The sequence below is a fragment of the Hyperolius riggenbachi genome, chromosome 2, assembly GCF_040937935.1.
Source record: "Hyperolius riggenbachi isolate aHypRig1 chromosome 2, aHypRig1.pri, whole genome shotgun sequence".
Lineage (NCBI taxonomy): Eukaryota > Metazoa > Chordata > Amphibia > Anura > Hyperoliidae > Hyperolius > Hyperolius riggenbachi.
The window spans coordinates 26,934,192-26,956,152 of NC_090647.1; the positions used below are offsets into that span (position 1 = coordinate 26,934,192).

The window sequence follows — 21,961 nt, forward strand, 5'->3', positions numbered from 1 at the left end:
GCACTGACATCTTCTGCAGCACTTTACAGAGTACATAGTCATGTCACTGACTGTCCTCAGAGGAGCTTACACTCTAATCCTACCATAGTCATAGTCTAATGTCCTACCATATTATTATTATGTATTTATATAGCACTGACATCTTCTGCAGCACATTACAGAGTACATAGTCATGTCACTGACTGTCCTCAGAGGAGCTCACACTCTAATCCTACCATAGTCATAGTGTAATGTCCTACCATATTATTATTATTATGTATTTATATAGCACTGACATCTTCTGCAGCACTTTACAGAGTACATAGTCATGTCACTGACTGTCCTCAGAGGAGCTCACACTCTAATCCTACTATAGTCATAGTGTAATGTCCTACCATATTATTATTATGTATTTTTATAGCACTGACATCTTCTGCAGCACTTTACAGAGTACATAGTCATGTCACTGACTGTCCTCAGAGGAGCTTACACTCTAATCCTACCATAGTCATAGTGTAATGTCCTACCATATTATCATTATGTATTTATATAGCACTGACATCTCCTGCAGCACATTACAGAGTACATAGTCATGTCACTGACTGTCCTCAGAGGAGCTGACACTCTAATCCTACCATAGTCATAGTCTAATGTCCTACCATATTATTATTATGTATTTATATAGCACTGACATCTTCTGCAGCACAGTATAGAGTACATAGTCATGTCACTGACTGTCCTCAGAGGGGCTTCCAATGTTACTACCATAGTCATAGTCTAATGTCCTACCATATTATTATTATGTATTTATATAGCACTGACATCCTCTGCAGCACTTTACAGAGTACATAGTCATGTCATTGAGCTTACAATCTAATCCCTACCATAGTCATGTGTCTATAAATGTGTCATGTAGTGTATGTATCGTGTAGTGTATTATAGTCTAGGGCCAATTTAAGGGGAAGCCAATTAACTTTTCTGTATGTATTTGGGATGTGGGAGGAAACTGAAAGACAGCCAGAGGTTGCAAGAATTACTAGACTGGACCTGCAGACATACATTATCCCTCCCATATACACAGTGCTGCCCATAATTATCCATACCCCTGGCAAATTTTGACTTACTTTTATTCAACCAGCAAGTAAAGGTCCGTACCCATGCCGGACTGGACGACAGTCCGGTGTGTGTACGCACTGTCGGCGGACTGATACGGCTGTTTCTGAGCGATCCGCCGGGCTATCAGCTCCCAGCATCAGAGGCTCGATACACGGTACAGAAACATACCGTGTATCCCCAGCATAATGCTGGGAATACACAATACAATTTTATGTTAGATTTTCTGTTATGCTGGGCATACACGGTTCGTTTATGCGCCGGTATTAAGCCAGCGGCTCGATGCCGGCGCATCACCGCTCGTCCGCGTGGATCGATTCCCGCTTGTCCCCGCAGGCGCTTCTTATCAGCGCTTCGTTTTTTTTCTATTGTCCTCCCGCTGGGAATGAGCGCGCTATCGATCCACCGCGGTGATCGGACAGGTTGGATCTCATCAATTGAGCCATCAGTGGCTCGATTGATAAGAACTAACCGTGTATGCCCAGCATTAGATTTATCTGCCAGATAGATAATTTCCAACATGTTGGAAATGATCTATCTAACCATCTATCTACCGAGCAATTAGGCATTGTTCTACTCAGCAGGAGATAACCAGAGGACACTGCAACCGGGGACAATGTCCAGTCTCTACAGAAAAAAATCTAATCACAGTAAATCTAACAGAGAATCTAAAGCTGGCCATACACTGGCCCGATTTGCGGCCGTGCCGACAGCAGATTCGATCACTGGGATCGAATCTGCTGCCAATCGTTCGCGGTAAACGCACCCGCCGGTCTAATTTCCTCCCGAAATCGGATCGGTCCGTCGATCGCGCCGTGCGGGAAATTACCCTCGATCGCCCGCGGGTAGGGAGCGCGTCGTTAGTGTCGGCCGATACGATCAGGTATACATTACCTGACGCTGGCTCCCGGGCATCTTCTCTGCGTCTTCTCCGCGCTTCCATCCCAGCGTACATTAACTTCCTGTGTCACTCCAGGGACCAGGAAGTTCAAGTAGAGGGCGCTCTATTTGAACTTCCTGGTCATGGAGTGACACAGTGTACGCTGGGATGCGTGCAGCGCGGAGAAGAGGACCCGGAGCCAGCTTCAGGTAATGTATACGGGGGGGGGGGGGGAGGGGGGGGGGGGTTGACAGGCGGCAGCGGCGGCTCCACAGATCGTGATCGGTTTCAGGCTGAAACCGATTCACAATCTGTTTGCAGTAAAGGCAGCCATACAATCCCTCTCTGATCAGATTCGATCAGATAGGGATCTGTCAGTTGGTCGATCTAATGGCAAATCGACCAGTGTATGGCTACCTTAACAGAAAGTTGTATGGTGTATACCCAGCATAATACATAGGAGCTCAGTGAGGACCTGCAGCTGCGCATTGTGGCTGCTCACAAGTCAGGAAAGGGTTACAAGGCCATTTCTAAATGTTTTCCAGTTCCAGCGGCTACAGTGCAACGTATTATTAAAAATACAAGATGTTCTGCACTGTGGGAAATCTCAGAGGATGTGGTCAGAAGCCAAAAGTGACACCTGTCCTGGCCAGGAGGATAGTGAGAGAGGTGATAAAGAATCCAAGGATCACCACCAAGGCCATCCTGGTGAATCTGGGCTCTGCTGGTGGCAATGTCTCAAGGCAGACAATCCAACAGACACTGCACACTACTGGTTTCCACGGATGCAGAACAAGGAGGACGCCACTTCTCCAGATAAGGCACACAAAAGCTCACTTGGCCTTTGCAAATGCTGATCTGGACAAAGAAGAAGACTTCTGGTCTTCTGTGTTATGTCAGATGAAACACAAATGTAATTGTTTGGTCACAATGATGTTTCCTTCATTTGGTGTAAAAAAAAGGAGAAGGCTTCAACCCAAAGAACACCATCCCCGCTGTCACACATGGTGGTGGCAATCTAATGCTTTGGGGGTGTTTTTCAGCCAATGGACCAGGGAACCTAATCACAGTAAACGGCACCATGAAAAAAGAGCAATACATGAGGATTCTCAACAACAACATCAGGCAGTCTGCAGAGAAACTTGGCTTTGGGCACCAGTGGACATTTCAGCATGACTATGACACAAAACACACAGCAAAAGTGGTGAAGAAATGGTTAGCAGACAACATTAACATTTTGGAGTGTCCCAACCAGAGTCCTGACTTAACTCCAATAGAGAATCTGTGGAGGGAGCTAAACATCAGGGTGATGGCAAGAAGACCCTCCAACCTGAAAGATTTGGAGGTCATTGCTAAAGATGAATGGGCAAAAATACCTGTGGAGACATGCAAAAAGCTGGTCTGCAATTACAGGAAGCGTGTGATTGCTGTAAATAGCCAATCAAGGCTTTACTATTGATTATTGAGAAGGGTAGGAATAATTTTGGACTGGACACTTTTTGCTCAAATGTAAATAAAAGTTGAGAAATGTTTTTCCCCACAATAATGCTTCTTGTTCGTTGTCCTAATATCTTTTGGGAGACACCGATGTCATTTCCCGGCAAAAAATTACTTGCTAGTTGAATAAAAGTAACTTTAAGTCAAAATTTGCCAGAGGTATGAATAATTATGGGCAGCACTGTATGAGCTGGAGAGGGGGGAGGGGGAAGGGGGGGGTGACCTCTGGGAGGGACCTGCAGACATATAAGCTGTGTAGGGGGAGGGGGGGTGACCTCTGGCATGGACCTGCAGACGTAAGCTGTGTGTGTGTGTGGGGGGGGGAGACATGGACTTGCAGACATATAAGCTGTGTAGGGGGAGGACCTCTGGGATGGACCTGCAGACATATAAGCTGTGTAGGGGGGGGACCTCTGGGAGGGACCTGCAGACATATAAGCTGTGTAGGGGGAGGACCTCTGGGATGGACCTGCAGACATATAAGCTGTGTGAGGGGGGGGACCTCTGGGAGGGACCTGCAGACATATAAGCTGTGTAGGGGGAGGACCTCTGGGAGGGACCTGCAGACATATAAGCTGTGTGAGGGGGGGGACCTCTGGGAGGGACCTGCAGACATATAAGCTGTAGGGGGAGGACCTCTGGGAGGGACCTGCAGACATATAAGCTGTGTAGGGGGAGGACCTCTGGGATGGACCTGCAGACATATAAGCTGTGTAGGGGGAGGACCTCTGGGATGGACCTGCAGACATATAAGCTGTGTAGGGGGAGGACCTCTGGGAGTGACCTGCAGACATATAAGCTGTGTAGGGGGAGACCTCTGGGAGTGACCTGCAGACATATAAGCTGTGTAGGGGGGGGACCTCTGGGAGGGACCTGCAGACATATAAGCTGTGTAGGGGGAGGACCTCTGGGAGGGACCTGCAGACATATAAGCTGTGTGAGGGGGGGGACCTCTGGGAGGGACCTGCAGACATATAAGCTGTGTAGGGGGAGGACCTCTGGGATGGACCTGCAGACATATAAGCTGTGTAGGGGGAGGACCTCTGGGAGGGACCTGCAGACATATAAGCTGTGTAGGGGGAGGACCTCTGGGAGGGACCTGCAGACATATAAGCTGTGTGAGGGGGGGGACCTCTGGGAGGGACCTGCAGACATATAAGCTGTAGGGGGAGGACCTCTGGGAGGGACCTGCAGACATATAAGCTGTGGGGGGGGGGGACCTCTGGTATGGACCTGCAGACATATAAGCTGTGTAGGGTGGGGGACCTCTGGGATGGACCTGCAGACATATAAGCTGTAGGGGGGGGGGGACCTCTGGGAGGGACCTGCAGACATATAAGTTGTGTAGGGGGAGGACCTCTGGGATGGACCTGCAGACATATAAGCTGTGTAGGGGGAGGGGACCTCTGGGAGGGACCTGCAGACATATAAGCTGTGTAGGGGGGGACCTCTGGGAGGGACCTGCAGACATGTAAGCTGTGTGAGGGGGAGGACCTCTGGGAGGGACCTGCAGACATATAAGCTGTGTGAGGGGGGGGGGGACCTCTGGGAGGGACCTGCAGACATAAGCTGTGTAGGGGGAGGACCTCTGGGAGGGACCTGCAGACATATAAGCTGTGTAGGGGGAGGACCTCTGGGAGGGACCTGCAGACATAAGCTGTGTAGGGGGAGGACCTCTGGGAGGGACCTGCAGACATAAGCTGTGTAGGGGGAGGACCTCTGGGAGGGACCTGCAGACATATAAGCTGTGTGAGGGGGGGGGACCTCTGGGAGGGACCTGCAGACATATAAGCTGTAGGGGGGGACCTCTGGGATGGACCTGCAGACATATAAGCTGTAGGGGGAGGACCTCTGAGAGGGACCTGCAGACATAAGCTGTGTAGGGGGAGGACCTCTGGGAGGGACCTGCAGACATATAAGCTGTAGGGGGGGGGGACCTCTGGGAGGGACCTGCAGACATATAAGCTGTGTGAGGGGGGGGGGGAGGACCTCTGGGAGGGACCTGCAGACATATAAGCTGTGTAGGGGGAGGACCTCTGGGAGGGACCTGCAGACATAAGCTGGGGGGGACCTCTGGGAGGGACCTGCAGACATATAAGCTGTTTGGGGGGGACCTCTGGGAGGGACTTGCAGACATATAAGCTGTGTGAGGGGGAGGACCTCTGGGAGGGACCTGCAGACATATAAGCTGTAGGGGGGGGAGACCTCTGGGATGGACCTGCAGACATATAAGCTGTGTAGGGGAGGACCTCTGGGAGGGACCTGCAGACATAAGCTGTGTAGGGGAGGACCTCTGGGAGGGACCTGCAGACATATAAGCTGTAGGGGGGGGAGACCTCTGGGATGGACCTGCAGACATATAAGCTGTGTGAGGGGGGGGGGACCTCTGGGAGGGACCTGCAGACATATAAGCTGTGTAGGGGGGGACCTCTGGGAGGGACCTGCAGACATATAAGCTGTAGGGGGGGGGGGGACCTCTGGGAGGGACCTGCAGACATATAAGCTGTGTGAGGGGGGGGGACCTCTGGGAGGGACCTGCAGACATATAAGCTGTGTGAGGGGGAGGACCTCTGGGATGGACCTGCAGACATATAAGCTGTAGGGGGGGACCTCTGGGAGGGACCTGCAGACATATAAGCTGTAGGGGGAGGACCTCTGGGAGGGACCTGCAGACATATAAGCTGTGGGGGGGGGGGGAGCCTCTGGGATGGACCTGCAGACATATAAGCTGTGTAGGGGGAGGGACCTCTGGGATGGACCTGCAGACATATAAGCTGTGTGAGGGGGGGGGGACCTCTGGGAGGGACCTGCAGACATATAAGCTATGGGGGGGGGACCTCTGGGAGGGACCTGCAGACATAAGCTGTGTGAGGGGGGGGGGGGGGACCTCTGGGATGGACCTGCAGACATATAAGCTGTAGGGGGAGGACCTCTGGGAGGGACCTGCAGACATATAAGCTGTGGGGGGGGGGAGCCTCTGGGATGGACCTGCAGACATATAAGCTGTGTAGGGGGAGGGGGGACCTCTGGGAGGGACCTGCAGACATATAAGCTGTGTAGGGGGGGGGACCTCTGGGATGGACCTGCAGACATATAAGCTGTGTAGGGGGGGGGACCTCTGGGAGGGACCTGCAGACATAAGCTGTGTAGGGGGAGGACCTCTGGGAGGGACCTGCAGACATATAAGCTGTGTAGGGGGAGGACCTCTGGGATGGACCTGCAGACATATAAGCTGTAGGGGGAGGACCTCTGGGAGGGACCTGCAGACATATAAGCTGTGGGGGGGGGGGGAGCCTCTGGGATGGACCTGCAGACATATAAGCTGTGTAGGGGGAGGGGGGACCTCTGGGAGGGACCTGCAGACATATAAGCTGTGTAGGGGGAGGACCTGCAGACATATAAGCTGTGTAGGGGGAGGACCTCTGGGAGGGACCTGCAGACATATAAGCTGTGTAGGGGGGAGGACCTCTGGGATGGACCTGCAGACATATAAGCTGTGTGAGGGGGGGACCTCTGGGAGGGACCTGCAGACATAAGCTGTGTAGGGGGAGGACCTCTGGGAGGGACCTGCAGACATAAGCTGTAGGGGGGGGGGAGGACCTCTGGGATGGACTTGCAGACATATAAGCTGTGTGAGGGGGAGGACCTCTGGGATGGACCTGCAGACATATAAGCTGTGTGAGGGGGAGGACCTCTGGGAGGGACCTGCAGACATATAAGCTGTGTGAGGGGGGGGGGGACCTCTGGGAGGGACCTGCAGACATATAAGCTGTGTGAGGGGGAGGACCTCTGGGAGGGACCTGCAGACATATAAGCTGTGTGAGGGGGGTGACCTCTGGGAGGGACCTGCAGACATAAGCTGTGTAGGGGGAGGACCTCTGGGAGGGACCTGCAGACATATAAGCTGTAGGGGGGGGTGACCTCTGGGATGGACCTGCAGACATATAAGCTGTAGGGGGGGGGGGGGGAGGACCTCTGGGATGGACTTGCAGACATACAAGCTGTGTGAGGGGGAGGGCCTCTGGGAGGGACCTGCAGACATATAAGCTGTAGGGGGAGGACCTCTGGGAGGGACCTGCAGACATATAAGCTGTAGGGGGGGGGGAGGACCTCTGGGAGGGACCTGCAGACATAAGCTGTAGGGGGGGGGGAGGACCTCTGGGATGGACTTGCAGACATATAAGCTGTGTGAGGGGGAGGACCTCTGGGAGGGACCTGCAGACATATAAGCTGTGTAGGGGGAGGACCTCTGGGAGTGACCTGCAGACATATAAGCTGTGTAGGGGGGAGGACCTCTGGGAGGGACCTGCAGACATATAAGCTGTGTGAGGGGGACCTCTGGGAGGGACCTGCAGACATATAAGCTGTGTGAGGGGGAGGACCTCTGGGATGGACTTGCAGACATATAAGCTGTGTGAGGGGGACCTCTGGGATGGACTTGCAGACATATAAGCTGTGTGAGGGGGAGGACCTCTGGGAGGGACCTGCAGACATATAAGCTGTGTGAGGGGGACCTCTGGGATGGACTTGCAGACATATAAGCTGTGTGAGGGGGAGGACCTCTGGGAGGGACCTGCAGACATATAAGCTGTAGGGGGAGGACCTCTGGGATGGACCTGCAGACATATAAGCTGTGTGAGGGGGGGGACCTCTGGGAGGGACCTGCAGACATATAAGCTGTGTAGGGGGGGGGACCTCTGGGAGGGACCTGCAGACATATAAGCTGTAGGGGGGGGGGGGAGCCTCTGGGATGGACCTGCAGACATATAAGCTGTGTGAGGGGGGGACCTCTGGGAGGGACCTGCAGACATATAAGCTGTAGGGGGGGACCTCTGGGAGGGACCTGCAGACATATAAGCTGTAGGGGGGGACCTCTGGGAGGGACCTGCAGACATATAAGCTGTGTGAGGGGGGGGGACCTCTGGGATGGACCTGCAGACATATAAGCTGTGTAGGGGGGGGTGACCTCTGGGAGGGACCTGCAGACATATAAGCTGTGTGAGGGGGGGGGGACCTCTGGGATGGACCTGCAGACATATAAGCTGTAGGGGGGGACCTCTGGGAGTGACCTGCAGACATATAAGCTGTGTAGGGGGAGGGGGGACCTCTGGGAGGGACCTGCAGACATATAAGCTGTGTAGGGGGGGGGGCCTCTGGGATGGACCTGCAGACATATAAGCTGTGTGAGGGGGTGGGGACCTCTGGGATGGACCTGCAGACATATAAGCTGTAGGGGGAGGACCTCTGGGATGGACCTGCAGACATATAAGCTGTAGGGGGAGACCTCTGGGAGGGACCTGCAGACATATAAGCTGGGGGGGGACCTCTGGGATGGACCTGCAGACATATAAGCTGTGTGAGGGGGGGGGACCTCTGGGATGGACCTGCAGACATATAAGCTGTGTGAGGGGGGGGGGACCTCTGGGATGGACCTGCAGACATATAAGCTGTAGGGGGGGTGACCTCTGGGATGGACCTGCAGACATATAAGCTGTAGGGGGGGGGGACCTCTGGGAGGGACCTGCAGACATATAAGCTGTGTGTGTGGGGGGGGGGGGAGACCTCTGGGAGGGACCTGCAGACATATAAGCTGTGTAGGGGGAGGACCTCTGGGAGGGACCTGCAGACATATAAGCTGTGTAGGGGGAGGACCTCTGGTATGGACCTGCAGACATATAAGCTGTGTGAGGGGGGGGGGGCTCTGGGAGGGACCTGCAGACATATAAGCTGTAGGGGGGGGGGGGGAGGACCTCTGGGATGGACCTGCAGACATAAGCTGTGTGAGGGGGGGGGACCTCTGGGATGGACCTGCAGACATATAAGCTGTAGGGGGGGGGGGAGGACCTCTGGGATGGACCTGCAGACATAAGCTGTGGGGGGGGGGGAGGACCTCTGGGAGGGACCTGCAGACATATAAGCTGTGTAGGGGGGGGGCCTCTGGGAGGGACCTGCAGACATATAAGCTGTGTAGGGGGGGGCCTCTGGGAGGGACCTGCAGACATATAAGCTGTGTGAGGGGGGGGGGCCTCTGGGAGGGACCTGCAGACATATAAGCTGTAGGGGGAGACCTCTGGGAGGGACCTGCAGACATATAAGCTGTGTAGGGGGGGGGCCTCTGGGAGGGACCTGCAGACATATAAGCTGTGTAGGGGGGAGACCTCTGGGAGGGACCTGCAGACATATAAGCTGTAGGGGGAGACCTCTGGGAGGGACCTGCAGACATATAAGCTGTAGGGGGAGACCTCTGGGAGGGACCTGCAGACATATAAGCTGTGTGAGGGGGGGGGCCTCTGGGAGGGACCTGCAGACATATAAGCTGTAGGGGGAGACCTCTGGGAGGGACCTGCAGACATATAAGCTGTGTAGGGGGGGGGCCTCTGGGAGGGACCTGCAGACATATAAGCTGTGTAGGGGGGGGGGCCTCTGGGAGGGACCTGCAGACATATAAGCTGTGTGAGGGGGGGGGCCTCTGGGAGGGACCTGCAGACATATAAGCTGTAGGGGGAGACCTCTGGGAGGGACCTGCAGACATATAAGCTGTGTAGGGGGGGGGCCTCTGGGAGGGACCTGCAGACATATAAGCTGTGTAGGGGGGAGACCTCTGGGAGGGACCTGCAGACATATAAGCTGTAGGGGGAGACCTCTGGGAGGGACCTGCAGACATATAAGCTGTAGGGGGAGACCTCTGGGAGGGACCTGCAGACATATAAGCTGTGTAGGGGGGGGGACCTCTGGGAGGGACCTGCAGACATATAAGCTGTAGGGGGGGGGGGAGCCTCTGGGATGGACCTGCAGACATATAAGCTGTGTGAGGGGGGGACCTCTGGGAGGGACCTGCAGACATATAAGCTGTAGGGGGGGACCTCTGGGAGGGACCTGCAGACATATAAGCTGTGTAGGGGGGGGGGCCTCTGGGAGGGACCTGCAGACATATAAGCTGTGTGAGGGGGGGGGCCTCTGGGAGGGACCTGCAGACATATAAGCTGTAGGGGGAGACCTCTGGGAGGGACCTGCAGACATATAAGCTGTGTAGGGGGGGGGCCTCTGGGAGGGACCTGCAGACATATAAGCTGTGTAGGGGGGAGACCTCTGGGAGGGACCTGCAGACATATAAGCTGTAGGGGGAGGACCTCTGGGATGGACCTGCAGACATATAAGCTGTGTGAGGGGGGGGACCTCTGGGAGGGACCTGCAGACATATAAGCTGTGTAGGGGGGGGGACCTCTGGGAGGGACCTGCAGACATATAAGCTGTAGGGGGGGGGGAGCCTCTGGGATGGACCTGCAGACATATAAGCTGTGTGAGGGGGGGACCTCTGGGAGGGACCTGCAGACATATAAGCTGTAGGGGGGGACCTCTGGGAGGGACCTGCAGACATATAAGCTGTAGGGGGGGACCTCTGGGAGGGACCTGCAGACATATAAGCTGTGTGAGGGGGGGGGACCTCTGGGATGGACCTGCAGACATATAAGCTGTGTAGGGGGGGGTGACCTCTGGGAGGGACCTGCAGACATATAAGCTGTGTGAGGGGGGGGGGACCTCTGGGATGGACCTGCAGACATATAAGCTGTAGGGGGGGACCTCTGGGAGTGACCTGCAGACATATAAGCTGTGTAGGGGGAGGGGGGACCTCTGGGAGGGACCTGCAGACATATAAGCTGTGTAGGGGGGGGGGCCTCTGGGATGGACCTGCAGACATATAAGCTGTGTGAGGGGGGGGGGACCTCTGGGATGGACCTGCAGACATATAAGCTGTAGGGGGAGGACCTCTGGGATGGACCTGCAGACATATAAGCTGTAGGGGGAGACCTCTGGGAGGGACCTGCAGACATATAAGCTGGGGGGGGACCTCTGGGATGGACCTGCAGACATATAAGCTGTGTGAGGGGGGGGGACCTCTGGGATGGACCTGCAGACATATAAGCTGTGTGAGGGGGGGGGGACCTCTGGGATGGACCTGCAGACATATAAGCTGTAGGGGGAGGACCTCTGGGATGGACCTGCAGACATATAAGCTGTAGGGGGAGACCTCTGGGAGGGACCTGCAGACATATAAGCTGGGGGGGGACCTCTGGGATGGACCTGCAGACATATAAGCTGTGTGAGGGGGGGGGACCTCTGGGATGGACCTGCAGACATATAAGCTGTGTGAGGGGGGGGGGACCTCTGGGATGGACCTGCAGACATATAAGCTGTAGGGGGGGTGACCTCTGGGATGGACCTGCAGACATATAAGCTGTAGGGGGGGGGGACCTCTGGGAGGGACCTGCAGACATATAAGCTGTGTGTGTGTGGGGGGGGGAGACCTCTGGGAGGGACCTGCAGACATATAAGCTGTGTAGGGGGAGGACCTCTGGGAGGGACCTGCAGACATATAAGCTGTGTAGGGGGAGGACCTCTGGTATGGACCTGCAGACATATAAGCTGTGTGAGGGGGGGGGGCTCTGGGAGGGACCTGCAGACATATAAGCTGTAGGGGGGGGGGAGGACCTCTGGGATGGACCTGCAGACATAAGCTGTGTGAGGGGGGGGGACCTCTGGGATGGACCTGCAGACATATAAGCTGTAGGGGGGGGGGGGGAGGACCTCTGGGATGGACCTGCAGACATAAGCTGTGGGGGGGGGGGGGAGGACCTCTGGGAGGGACCTGCAGACATATAAGCTGTGTAGGGGGGGGGCCTCTGGGAGGGACCTGCAGACATATAAGCTGTGTAGGGGGGGGCCTCTGGGAGGGACCTGCAGACATATAAGCTGTGTGAGGGGGGGGGGCCTCTGGGAGGGACCTGCAGACATATAAGCTGTAGGGGGAGACCTCTGGGAGGGACCTGCAGACATATAAGCTGTGTAGGGGGGGGGCCTCTGGGAGGGACCTGCAGACATATAAGCTGTGTAGGGGGGAGACCTCTGGGAGGGACCTGCAGACATATAAGCTGTAGGGGGAGACCTCTGGGAGGGACCTGCAGACATATAAGCTGTAGGGGGAGACCTCTGGGAGGGACCTGCAGACATATAAGCTGTGTGAGGGGGGGGGCCTCTGGGAGGGACCTGCAGACATATAAGCTGTAGGGGGAGACCTCTGGGAGGGACCTGCAGACATATAAGCTGTGTAGGGGGGGGGGCCTCTGGGAGGGACCTGCAGACATATAAGCTGTGTAGGGGGGGGGGCCTCTGGGAGGGACCTGCAGACATATAAGCTGTGTGAGGGGGGGGGCCTCTGGGAGGGACCTGCAGACATATAAGCTGTAGGGGGAGACCTCTGGGAGGGACCTGCAGACATATAAGCTGTGTAGGGGGGGGGCCTCTGGGAGGGACCTGCAGACATATAAGCTGTGTAGGGGGGAGACCTCTGGGAGGGACCTGCAGACATATAAGCTGTAGGGGGAGACCTCTGGGAGGGACCTGCAGACATATAAGCTGTAGGGGGAGACCTCTGGGAGGGACCTGCAGACATATAAGCTGTGTAGGGGGGGGGACCTCTGGGAGGGACCTGCAGACATATAAGCTGTAGGGGGGGGGGGGAGCCTCTGGGATGGACCTGCAGACATATAAGCTGTGTGAGGGGGGGACCTCTGGGAGGGACCTGCAGACATATAAGCTGTAGGGGGGGACCTCTGGGAGGGACCTGCAGACATATAAGCTGTGTAGGGGGGGGGGCCTCTGGGAGGGACCTGCAGACATATAAGCTGTGTGAGGGGGGGGGCCTCTGGGAGGGACCTGCAGACATATAAGCTGTAGGGGGAGACCTCTGGAGGGACCTGCAGACATATAAGCTGTGTAGGGGGGGGGCCTCTGGGAGGGACCTGCAGACATATAAGCTGTGTAGGGGGGAGACCTCTGGGAGGGACCTGCAGACATATAAGCTGTAGGGGGAGGACCTCTGGGATGGACCTGCAGACATATAAGCTGTGTGAGGGGGGGGACCTCTGGGAGGGACCTGCAGACATATAAGCTGTGTAGGGGGGGGGACCTCTGGGAGGGACCTGCAGACATATAAGCTGTAGGGGGGGGGGGAGCCTCTGGGATGGACCTGCAGACATATAAGCTGTGTGAGGGGGGGACCTCTGGGAGGGACCTGCAGACATATAAGCTGTAGGGGGGGACCTCTGGGAGGGACCTGCAGACATATAAGCTGTAGGGGGGGACCTCTGGGAGGGACCTGCAGACATATAAGCTGTGTGAGGGGGGGGGACCTCTGGGATGGACCTGCAGACATATAAGCTGTGTAGGGGGGGGTGACCTCTGGGAGGGACCTGCAGACATATAAGCTGTGTGAGGGGGGGGGGGACCTCTGGGATGGACCTGCAGACATATAAGCTGTAGGGGGGGACCTCTGGGAGTGACCTGCAGACATATAAGCTGTGTAGGGGGAGGGGGGACCTCTGGGAGGGACCTGCAGACATATAAGCTGTGTAGGGGGGAGGGCCTCTGGGATGGACCTGCAGACATATAAGCTGTGTGAGGGGGGGGGGACCTCTGGGATGGACCTGCAGACATATAAGCTGTAGGGGGAGGACCTCTGGGATGGACCTGCAGACATATAAGCTGTAGGGGGAGACCTCTGGAGGGACCTGCAGACATATAAGCTGGGGGGGACCTCTGGGATGGACCTGCAGACATATAAGCTGTGTGAGGGGGGGGGGACCTCTGGGATGGACCTGCAGACATATAAGCTGTGTGAGGGGGGGGGGACCTCTGGGATGGACCTGCAGACATATAAGCTGTAGGGGGGGTGACCTCTGGGATGGACCTGCAGACATATAAGCTGTAGGGGGGGGGGACCTCTGGGAGGGACCTGCAGACATATAAGCTGTGTGTGTGGGGGGGGGGGAGACCTCTGGGAGGGACCTGCAGACATATAAGCTGTGTAGGGGGAGGACCTCTGGGAGGGACCTGCAGACATATAAGCTGTGTAGGGGGAGGACCTCTGGTATGGACCTGCAGACATATAAGCTGTGTGAGGGGGGGGGGCTCTGGGAGGGACCTGCAGACATATAAGCTGTAGGGGGGGGGGGGGGGAGGACCTCTGGGATGGACCTGCAGACATAAGCTGTGTGAGGGGGGGGGACCTCTGGGATGGACCTGCAGACATATAAGCTGTAGGGGGGGGGGGAGGACCTCTGGGATGGACCTGCAGACATAAGCTGTGGGGGGGGGGGGGGAGGACCTCTGGGAGGGACCTGCAGACATATAAGCTGTGTAGGGGGGGGGCCTCTGGGAGGGACCTGCAGACATATAAGCTGTGTAGGGGGGGGCCTCTGGGAGGGACCTGCAGACATATAAGCTGTGTGAGGGGGGGGGGCCTCTGGGAGGGACCTGCAGACATATAAGCTGTAGGGGGAGACCTCTGGGAGGGACCTGCAGACATATAAGCTGTGTAGGGGGGGGGGCCTCTGGGAGGGACCTGCAGACATATAAGCTGTGTAGGGGGGAGACCTCTGGGAGGGACCTGCAGACATATAAGCTGTAGGGGGAGACCTCTGGGAGGGACCTGCAGACATATAAGCTGTAGGGGGAGACCTCTGGGAGGGACCTGCAGACATATAAGCTGTGTGAGGGGGGGGGGCCTCTGGGAGGGACCTGCAGACATATAAGCTGTAGGGGGAGACCTCTGGGAGGGACCTGCAGACATATAAGCTGTGTAGGGGGGGGGCCTCTGGGAGGGACCTGCAGACATATAAGCTGTGTAGGGGGGGGGGCCTCTGGGAGGGACCTGCAGACATATAAGCTGTGTGAGGGGGGGGGCCTCTGGGAGGGACCTGCAGACATATAAGCTGTAGGGGGAGACCTCTGGGAGGGACCTGCAGACATATAAGCTGTGTAGGGGGGGGGCCTCTGGGAGGGACCTGCAGACATATAAGCTGTGTAGGGGGGAGACCTCTGGGAGGGACCTGCAGACATATAAGCTGTAGGGGGAGACCTCTGGGAGGGACCTGCAGACATATAAGCTGTAGGGGGAGACCTCTGGGAGGGACCTGCAGACATATAAGCTGTGTGAGGGGGGAGGCCTCTGGGAGGGACCTGCAGACATATAAGCTGTAGGGGGAGACCTCTGGGAGGGACCTGCAGACATATAAGCTGTGTAGGGGGGGGGCCTCTGGGAGGGACCTGCAGACATATAAGCTGTGTAGGGGGGGGGCCTCTGGGAGGGACCTGCAGACATATAAGCTGTGTGAGGGGGGGGGCCTCTGGGAGGGACCTGCAGACATATAAGCTGTAGGGGGAGACCTCTGGGAGGGACCTGCAGACATATAAGCTGTGTAGGGGGGGGGCCTCTGGGAGGGACCTGCAGACATATAAGCTGTGTAGGGGGGAGACCTCTGGGAGGGACCTGCAGACATATAAGCTGTAGGGGGAGACCTCTGGGAGGGACCTGCAGACATATAAGCTGTAGGGGGAGACCTCTGGGAGGGACCTGCAGACATATAAGCTGTGTGAGGGGGGGGGCCTCTGGGAGGGACCTGCAGACATATAAGCTGTAGGGGGAGACCTCTGGGAGGGACCTGCAGACATATAAGCTGTGTAGGGGGGGGGCCTCTGGGAGGGACCTGCAGACATATAAGCTGTGTAGGGGGGGGGCCTCTGGGAGGGACCTGCAGACATATAAGCTGTGTGAGGGGGGGGGCCTCTGGGAGGGACCTGCAGACATATAAGCTGTAGGGGGAGACCTCTGGGAGGGACCTGCAGACATATAAGCTGTAGGGGGAGACCTCTGGGAGGGACCTGCAGACATTTTTTGCATTTGGAGGGGGCCACATTCGACCTTGATTGAGTTTATGTCCCAGTTACATGATTCCTGTCCTTACATCAGGTTAACATCCCACAGTGATGTGAGGACGATTTCCTTTTTGGACACTTTGATTGTGCGGGATGGGACACGACTTAATACTGACTTATACATTAAAGACACTGACCGCAATTCCTTACTCCATTATAGGAGTTTTCACCCAACCAGCACTAAGAACAGTATTCCCTCTGGTCAATTGAATAGAGTTGAGAGGATAGTCAGTGATGAACCAAAACGTGAGTTACGTAAGAAGGAAATGGCCCGAAAATTCAGGAAGAGAGGTTACCCTGTGTCCACCCTGGAACCCAGGATTGGAAATAGACGTAAATTGATTGGCCCTCGGATGCCCTTCGTGTCGACCTTCAGTGCCTGCAGTGACGTTGTGTCACGGATCATCCGCAGGCACTGGAGGATCCTCACGGATGGTTTTCCTTTTGTCCCCGAATTTCGATACCCCCCACTTATGTCATTCAAACGCGCGCCCACTATTCGCGACAAATTAAAATTGAAGGAACGGATTGTGCCCAATACCAGAAATGTGGGCATGTTTCCATGCCTAGGATGCCACATGTGTGGAATGGTTATCAAGGGTAATACGTTTACCCATCCATCTCTGGGTACTCAGTTTTTTCTTCATCAGCGCTATACATGTGACTCTAGCTACGTGGTCTACATGCTCAAGTGCCCTTGTGGCCTTGCGTATGTAGGCATGACTACCCAAAGATTAAAAGAACGTATCTCATCGCACAAATCGGCAATCCGCAACAGACTTAAGGGCCAATCTGTTTCAGAACACTTTACCACTTTGAGGCATTCAGTATCACAACTTAGAGTGATGGTGATTGACTCTGTTCCTTTAAATTGGCGGGGTGGTAGTAGGGAGACTGCACTACTTAAAAAGGAGGCGGCTTGGATTAGGAGGTTGGGAACCCTAGAACCAAAAGGATTGAATCGGGAATATGATTTGGGGTTTTGTATACGGGCCTGATTGTCTCCATGTATTGCGACATTTGTTACTCGTTCTGATAACATTGGTTCCTGAATGTATTAACCTGTCCATTTAGATGATTGATTTACTTACATGTTTCTTAATACTAATTATTGTGCATTTCTTGTTTTTAGGTACCCCTGGGTTGTCGGTGTGGTTGGCCTGATGTGAGGTGTAGTATGCAAGTATTTGCCTGTCACTTTATATTTTTGTATTTTTAATTTTTTAGTTTTTTCATTTTTCATTTTTGCTCTTTTTGTCTCTTCATTTTATGGCTCCAGTGGGTGACATCTGCGACCGTTATTTCTATTCTAGACCCTGTCAATCGGCGCTCATGTTGTGTGCGGTGGGACGTCTATGTTTGCTTATGTGCACTTATGTATGTCGGAGTGCCCCCCGCTGTGGCCGTGATATGGAGAGACGGTTTGTTTATTGAATTCTGGGTCCCGGCTTGTTGCCTGGCTACCAGTGACCCAGATAGACGCGTGTATGTAACTTCCGGTGAGCGCCGGATGTTTTGGTATAAGTGGGACGCAAGAAGATGCGCTCCACGGACGCCTACGGACTTCCGGTATCCCAGTGGCCGCTGATTGGTTCAATCGGCGCATGGGGCGGAAGTGGCCTGACGTCACACTATAGTATTCCTCCTCCGTGCGGCTTCCCATGAGCGAGCGTTCGTGGAATCTTTCTTTGACTGACAGGTAAATGCTTGTATGATGCTTCTGTTGATTTACATATTAAGATAACTGTTCCCCATCAGGTCCGCCACATAGGCTCCACCCAGCAGGACACCGATTGGTGTTTTTATTGGGGGCGGGTGTATTTAAGATTGTGTGCACGGGTGTATATTTAGGCTATTGCAGTTTGAGAAAGGGCTGAGTCCCGAAACAGCGTCTGTCATTGCTATGCCGTTTTGATACAATAAAAGAGCTTTGATACCACTGCTAAGAGAGGTGCCGGTCCTACTTGCTTTTGACATATAAGCTGTGTGAGGGGGGGACCTCTGGGAGGGACCTGCAGACATATAAGCTGTGTGAGGGGGGGGGGGACCTCTGGGAGGGACCTGCAGACATATAAGCTGTGTGAGGGGGGGGGACCTCTGGGATGGACCTGCAGACATATAAGCTGTGTGAGGGGGGGGGACCTCTGGGAGGGACCTGCAGACATATAAGCTGTAGGGGGAGACCTCTGGGAGGGACCTGCAGACATATAAGCTGGGGGGGGACCTCTGGGATGGACCTGCAGACATATAAGCTGTGTAGGGGGAGGACCTCTGGGATGGACCTGCAGACATATAAGCTGTAGGGGGGGGGGGGACCTCTGGGAGGGACCTGCAGACATATAAGCTGTGTGTGGGGGGGGGGGGGAGACCTCTGGGAGGGACCTGCAGACATATAAGCTGTGTAGGGGGAGGACCTCTGGGAGGGACCTGCAGACATATAAGCTGTGTAGGGGGAGGACCTCTGGGAGGGACCTGCAGACATATAAGCTGTAGGGGGGGGGGGACCTCTGGTATGGACCTGCAGACATATAAGCTGTGTGAGGGGGGGGGGGACCTCTGGGATGGACCTGCAGACATAAGCTGTGGGGGGGGACCTCTGGGATGGACCTGCAGACATAAGCTGTGTGAGGGGGGGAGACCTCTGGGATGGACTTGCAGACATATAAGCTGTAGGGGGGGGACCTCTGGGAGGGACCTGCAGACATATAAGCTGTAGGGGGAGGACCTCTGGTATGGACCTGCAGACATATAAGCTGTGTAGGGGGGGGGGACCTCTGGGATGGACCTGCAGACATATAAGCTGTAGGGGGGGAGGACCTCTGGGAGGGACCTGCAGACATATAAGCTGTGTGAGGGGGGTGACCTCTGGGAGGGACCTGCAGACATATAAGCTGTAGGGGGGGACCTCTGGGAGGGACCTGCAGACATATAAGCTGTGTGAGGGGGAGGACCTCTGGGAGGGACCTGCAGACATAAGCTGTGTAGGGGGAGGACCTCTGGGAGGGACCTGCAGACATAAGCTGTAGGGGGGGACCTCTGGGAGGGACCTGCAGACATGTAAGCTGTGTGTGTGTGGGGGGGGGGGGGGAGACCTCTGGGAGGGACCTGCAGACATAAGCTGTGCAGGGGGAGGACCTCTGGGAGGGACCTGCAGACATAAGCTGTGTAGGGGGAGGACCTCTGGGAGGGACCTGCAGACATATAAGCTGTGTAGGGGGAGGACCTCTGGGAGGGACCTGCAGACATAAGCTGTGCAGGGGGAGGACCTCTGGGAGGGACCTGCAGACATAAGCTGTGTAGGGGGAGGACCTCTGGGAGGGACCTGCAGACATATAAGCTGTAGGGGGAGGACCTCTGGGATGGACCTGCAGACATATAAGCTGTGTAGGGGGGGGACCTCTGGGATGGACCTGCAGACATATAAGCTGTGTGAGGGGGGGGGACCTCTGGGAGGGACCTGCAGACATATAAGCTGTGTAGGGGGGGGGGACCTCTGGGAGGGACCTGCAGACATAAGCTGTAGGGGGGGGGGAGGACCTCTGGGAGGGACCTGCAGACATATAAGCTGTGTGAGGGGGAGGACCTCTGGGATGGACCTGCAGACATATAAGCTGTGTAGGGGGGGGGGACCTCTGGGAGGGACCTGCAGACATATAAGCTGTGTAGGGGGGGGGACCTCTGGGAGGGACCTGCAGACATATAAGCTGTAGGGGGGGGGGGACCTCTGGGATGGACCTGCAGACATATAAGCTGTAGGGGGGGAGGACCTCTGGGATGGACCTGCAGACATATAAGCTGTAGGGGGGGAGGACCTCTGGGAGGGACCTGCAGACATATAAGCTGTGTAGGGGAGGACCTCTGGGAGGGACCTGCAGACATATAAGCTGTGTAGGGGGGGGGGGGGGCCTCTGGGAGGGACCTGCAGACATATAAGCTGTGTGAGGGGGAGGACCTCTGGGAGGGACCTGCAGACATATAGGCTGTAGGGGGGGGGGACCTCTGGGAGGGACCTGCAGACATATAAGCTGTGTGAGGGGGACCTCTGGGAGGGACCTGCAGACATAAGCTGTGTGAGGGGTGACCTCTGGGATGGACCTGCAGACATATAAGCTGTGTAGGGGGGGACCTCTGGGAGGGACCTGCAGACATATAAGCTGTGTAGGGGGGGGGGAGGACCTCTGGGAGGGACCTGCAGACATATAAGCTGTGTAGGGGGGGGACCTCTGGGATGGACCTGCAGACATATAAGCTGTGTAGGGGGAGGACCTCTGGGAGGGACCTGCAGACATATAAGCTGTGTAGGGGGGAGGACCTCTGGGATGGACCTGCAGACATTTTAGCTGTGTAGGGGGAGGACCTCTGGGAGGGACCTGCAGACATAAGCTGTGTAGGGGGAGGACCTCTGGGAGGGACCGGCAGACATATAAGCTGTGTAGGGGGAGGACCTCTGGGATGGACCTGCAGACATATAAGCTGTGTAGGGGGGGGGACCTCTGGGATGGACCTGCAGACATAAGCTGTGGGGGGGGGACCTCTGGGATGGACCTGCAGACATATAAGCTGTGTAGGGGGAGGACCTCTGGGAGGGACCTGCAGACATATAAGCTGTGTAGGGGGAGGACCTCTGGGAGGGACCTGCAGACATATAAGCTGTGTGAGGGGGACCTCTGGGAGGGACCTGCAGACATATAAGCTGTGTAGGGGGGGGACCTCTGGGATGGACCTGCAGACATATAAGCTGTGTAGGGGGAGGACCGCTGGGAGGGACCTGCAGACATATAAGCTGTGTAGGGGGGAGGACCTCTGGGATGGACCTGCAGACATTTAAGCTGTGTAGGGGGGGGACCTCTGGGAGGGACCTGCAGACATATAAGCTGTAGGGGGGGGGGGACCTCTGGGAGGGACCTGCAGACATATAAGCTGTGGGGGGGGGGGGCCTCTGGGATGGACCTGCAGACATAAGCTGTGTAGGGGGACGGGGGACCTCTGGGATGGACCTGCAGACATATAAGCTGTGTAGGGGGAGGACCTCTGGGAGGGACCTGCAGACATATAAGCTGTGTAGGGGGGAGGACCTCTGGGATGGACCTGCAGACATTTAAGCTGTGTAGGGGGGGGACCTCTGGGAGGGACCTGCAGACATATAAGCTGTAGGGGGGGGGACCTCTGGGATGGACCTGCAGACATATAAGCTGTGTAGGGGGAGGACCTCTGGGATGGACCTGCAGACATATAAGCTGGGGGGGGACGGGGGACCTCTGGGAGGGACCTGCAGACATATAAGCTGTAGGGGGGGGGGGGGAGACCTCTGGAATGGACCTGCAGACATATAAGCTGTGTAGGGGGGGGACCTCTGGGAGGGACCTGCAGACATGTAAGCTGTGTGAGGGGGAGGACCTCTGGGAGGGACCTGCAGACATAAGCTGGGGGGGACCTCTGGGATGGACCTGCAGACATATAAGCTGTGTGAGGGGGGGGGACCTCTGGGATGGACTTGCAGACATATAAGCTGTGTGAGGGGGGGGGACCTCTGGGAGGGACCTGCAGACATATAAGCTGTGTAGGGGGGGGACCTCTGGGATGGACCTGCAGACATATAAGCTGTGTAGGGGGAGGACCTCTGGGATGGACCTGCAGACATATAAGCTGGGGGGGGACGGGGGACCTCTGGGAGGGACCTGCAGACATATAAGCTGTAGGGGGGGGGGAGACCTCTGG

At 56.1% G+C, this 21,961-nt stretch overlaps 1 protein-coding gene across 1 annotated transcript in view; it reads right to left on the bottom strand.

The window, feature by feature from the left end:
• The window catches only part of LOC137542918 (zinc finger BED domain-containing protein 4-like), a 275,159-nt gene that overhangs the window by 250,553 nt on the left and 2,645 nt on the right, over positions 1 to 21,961 (bottom strand). The window lies entirely within an intron of this gene.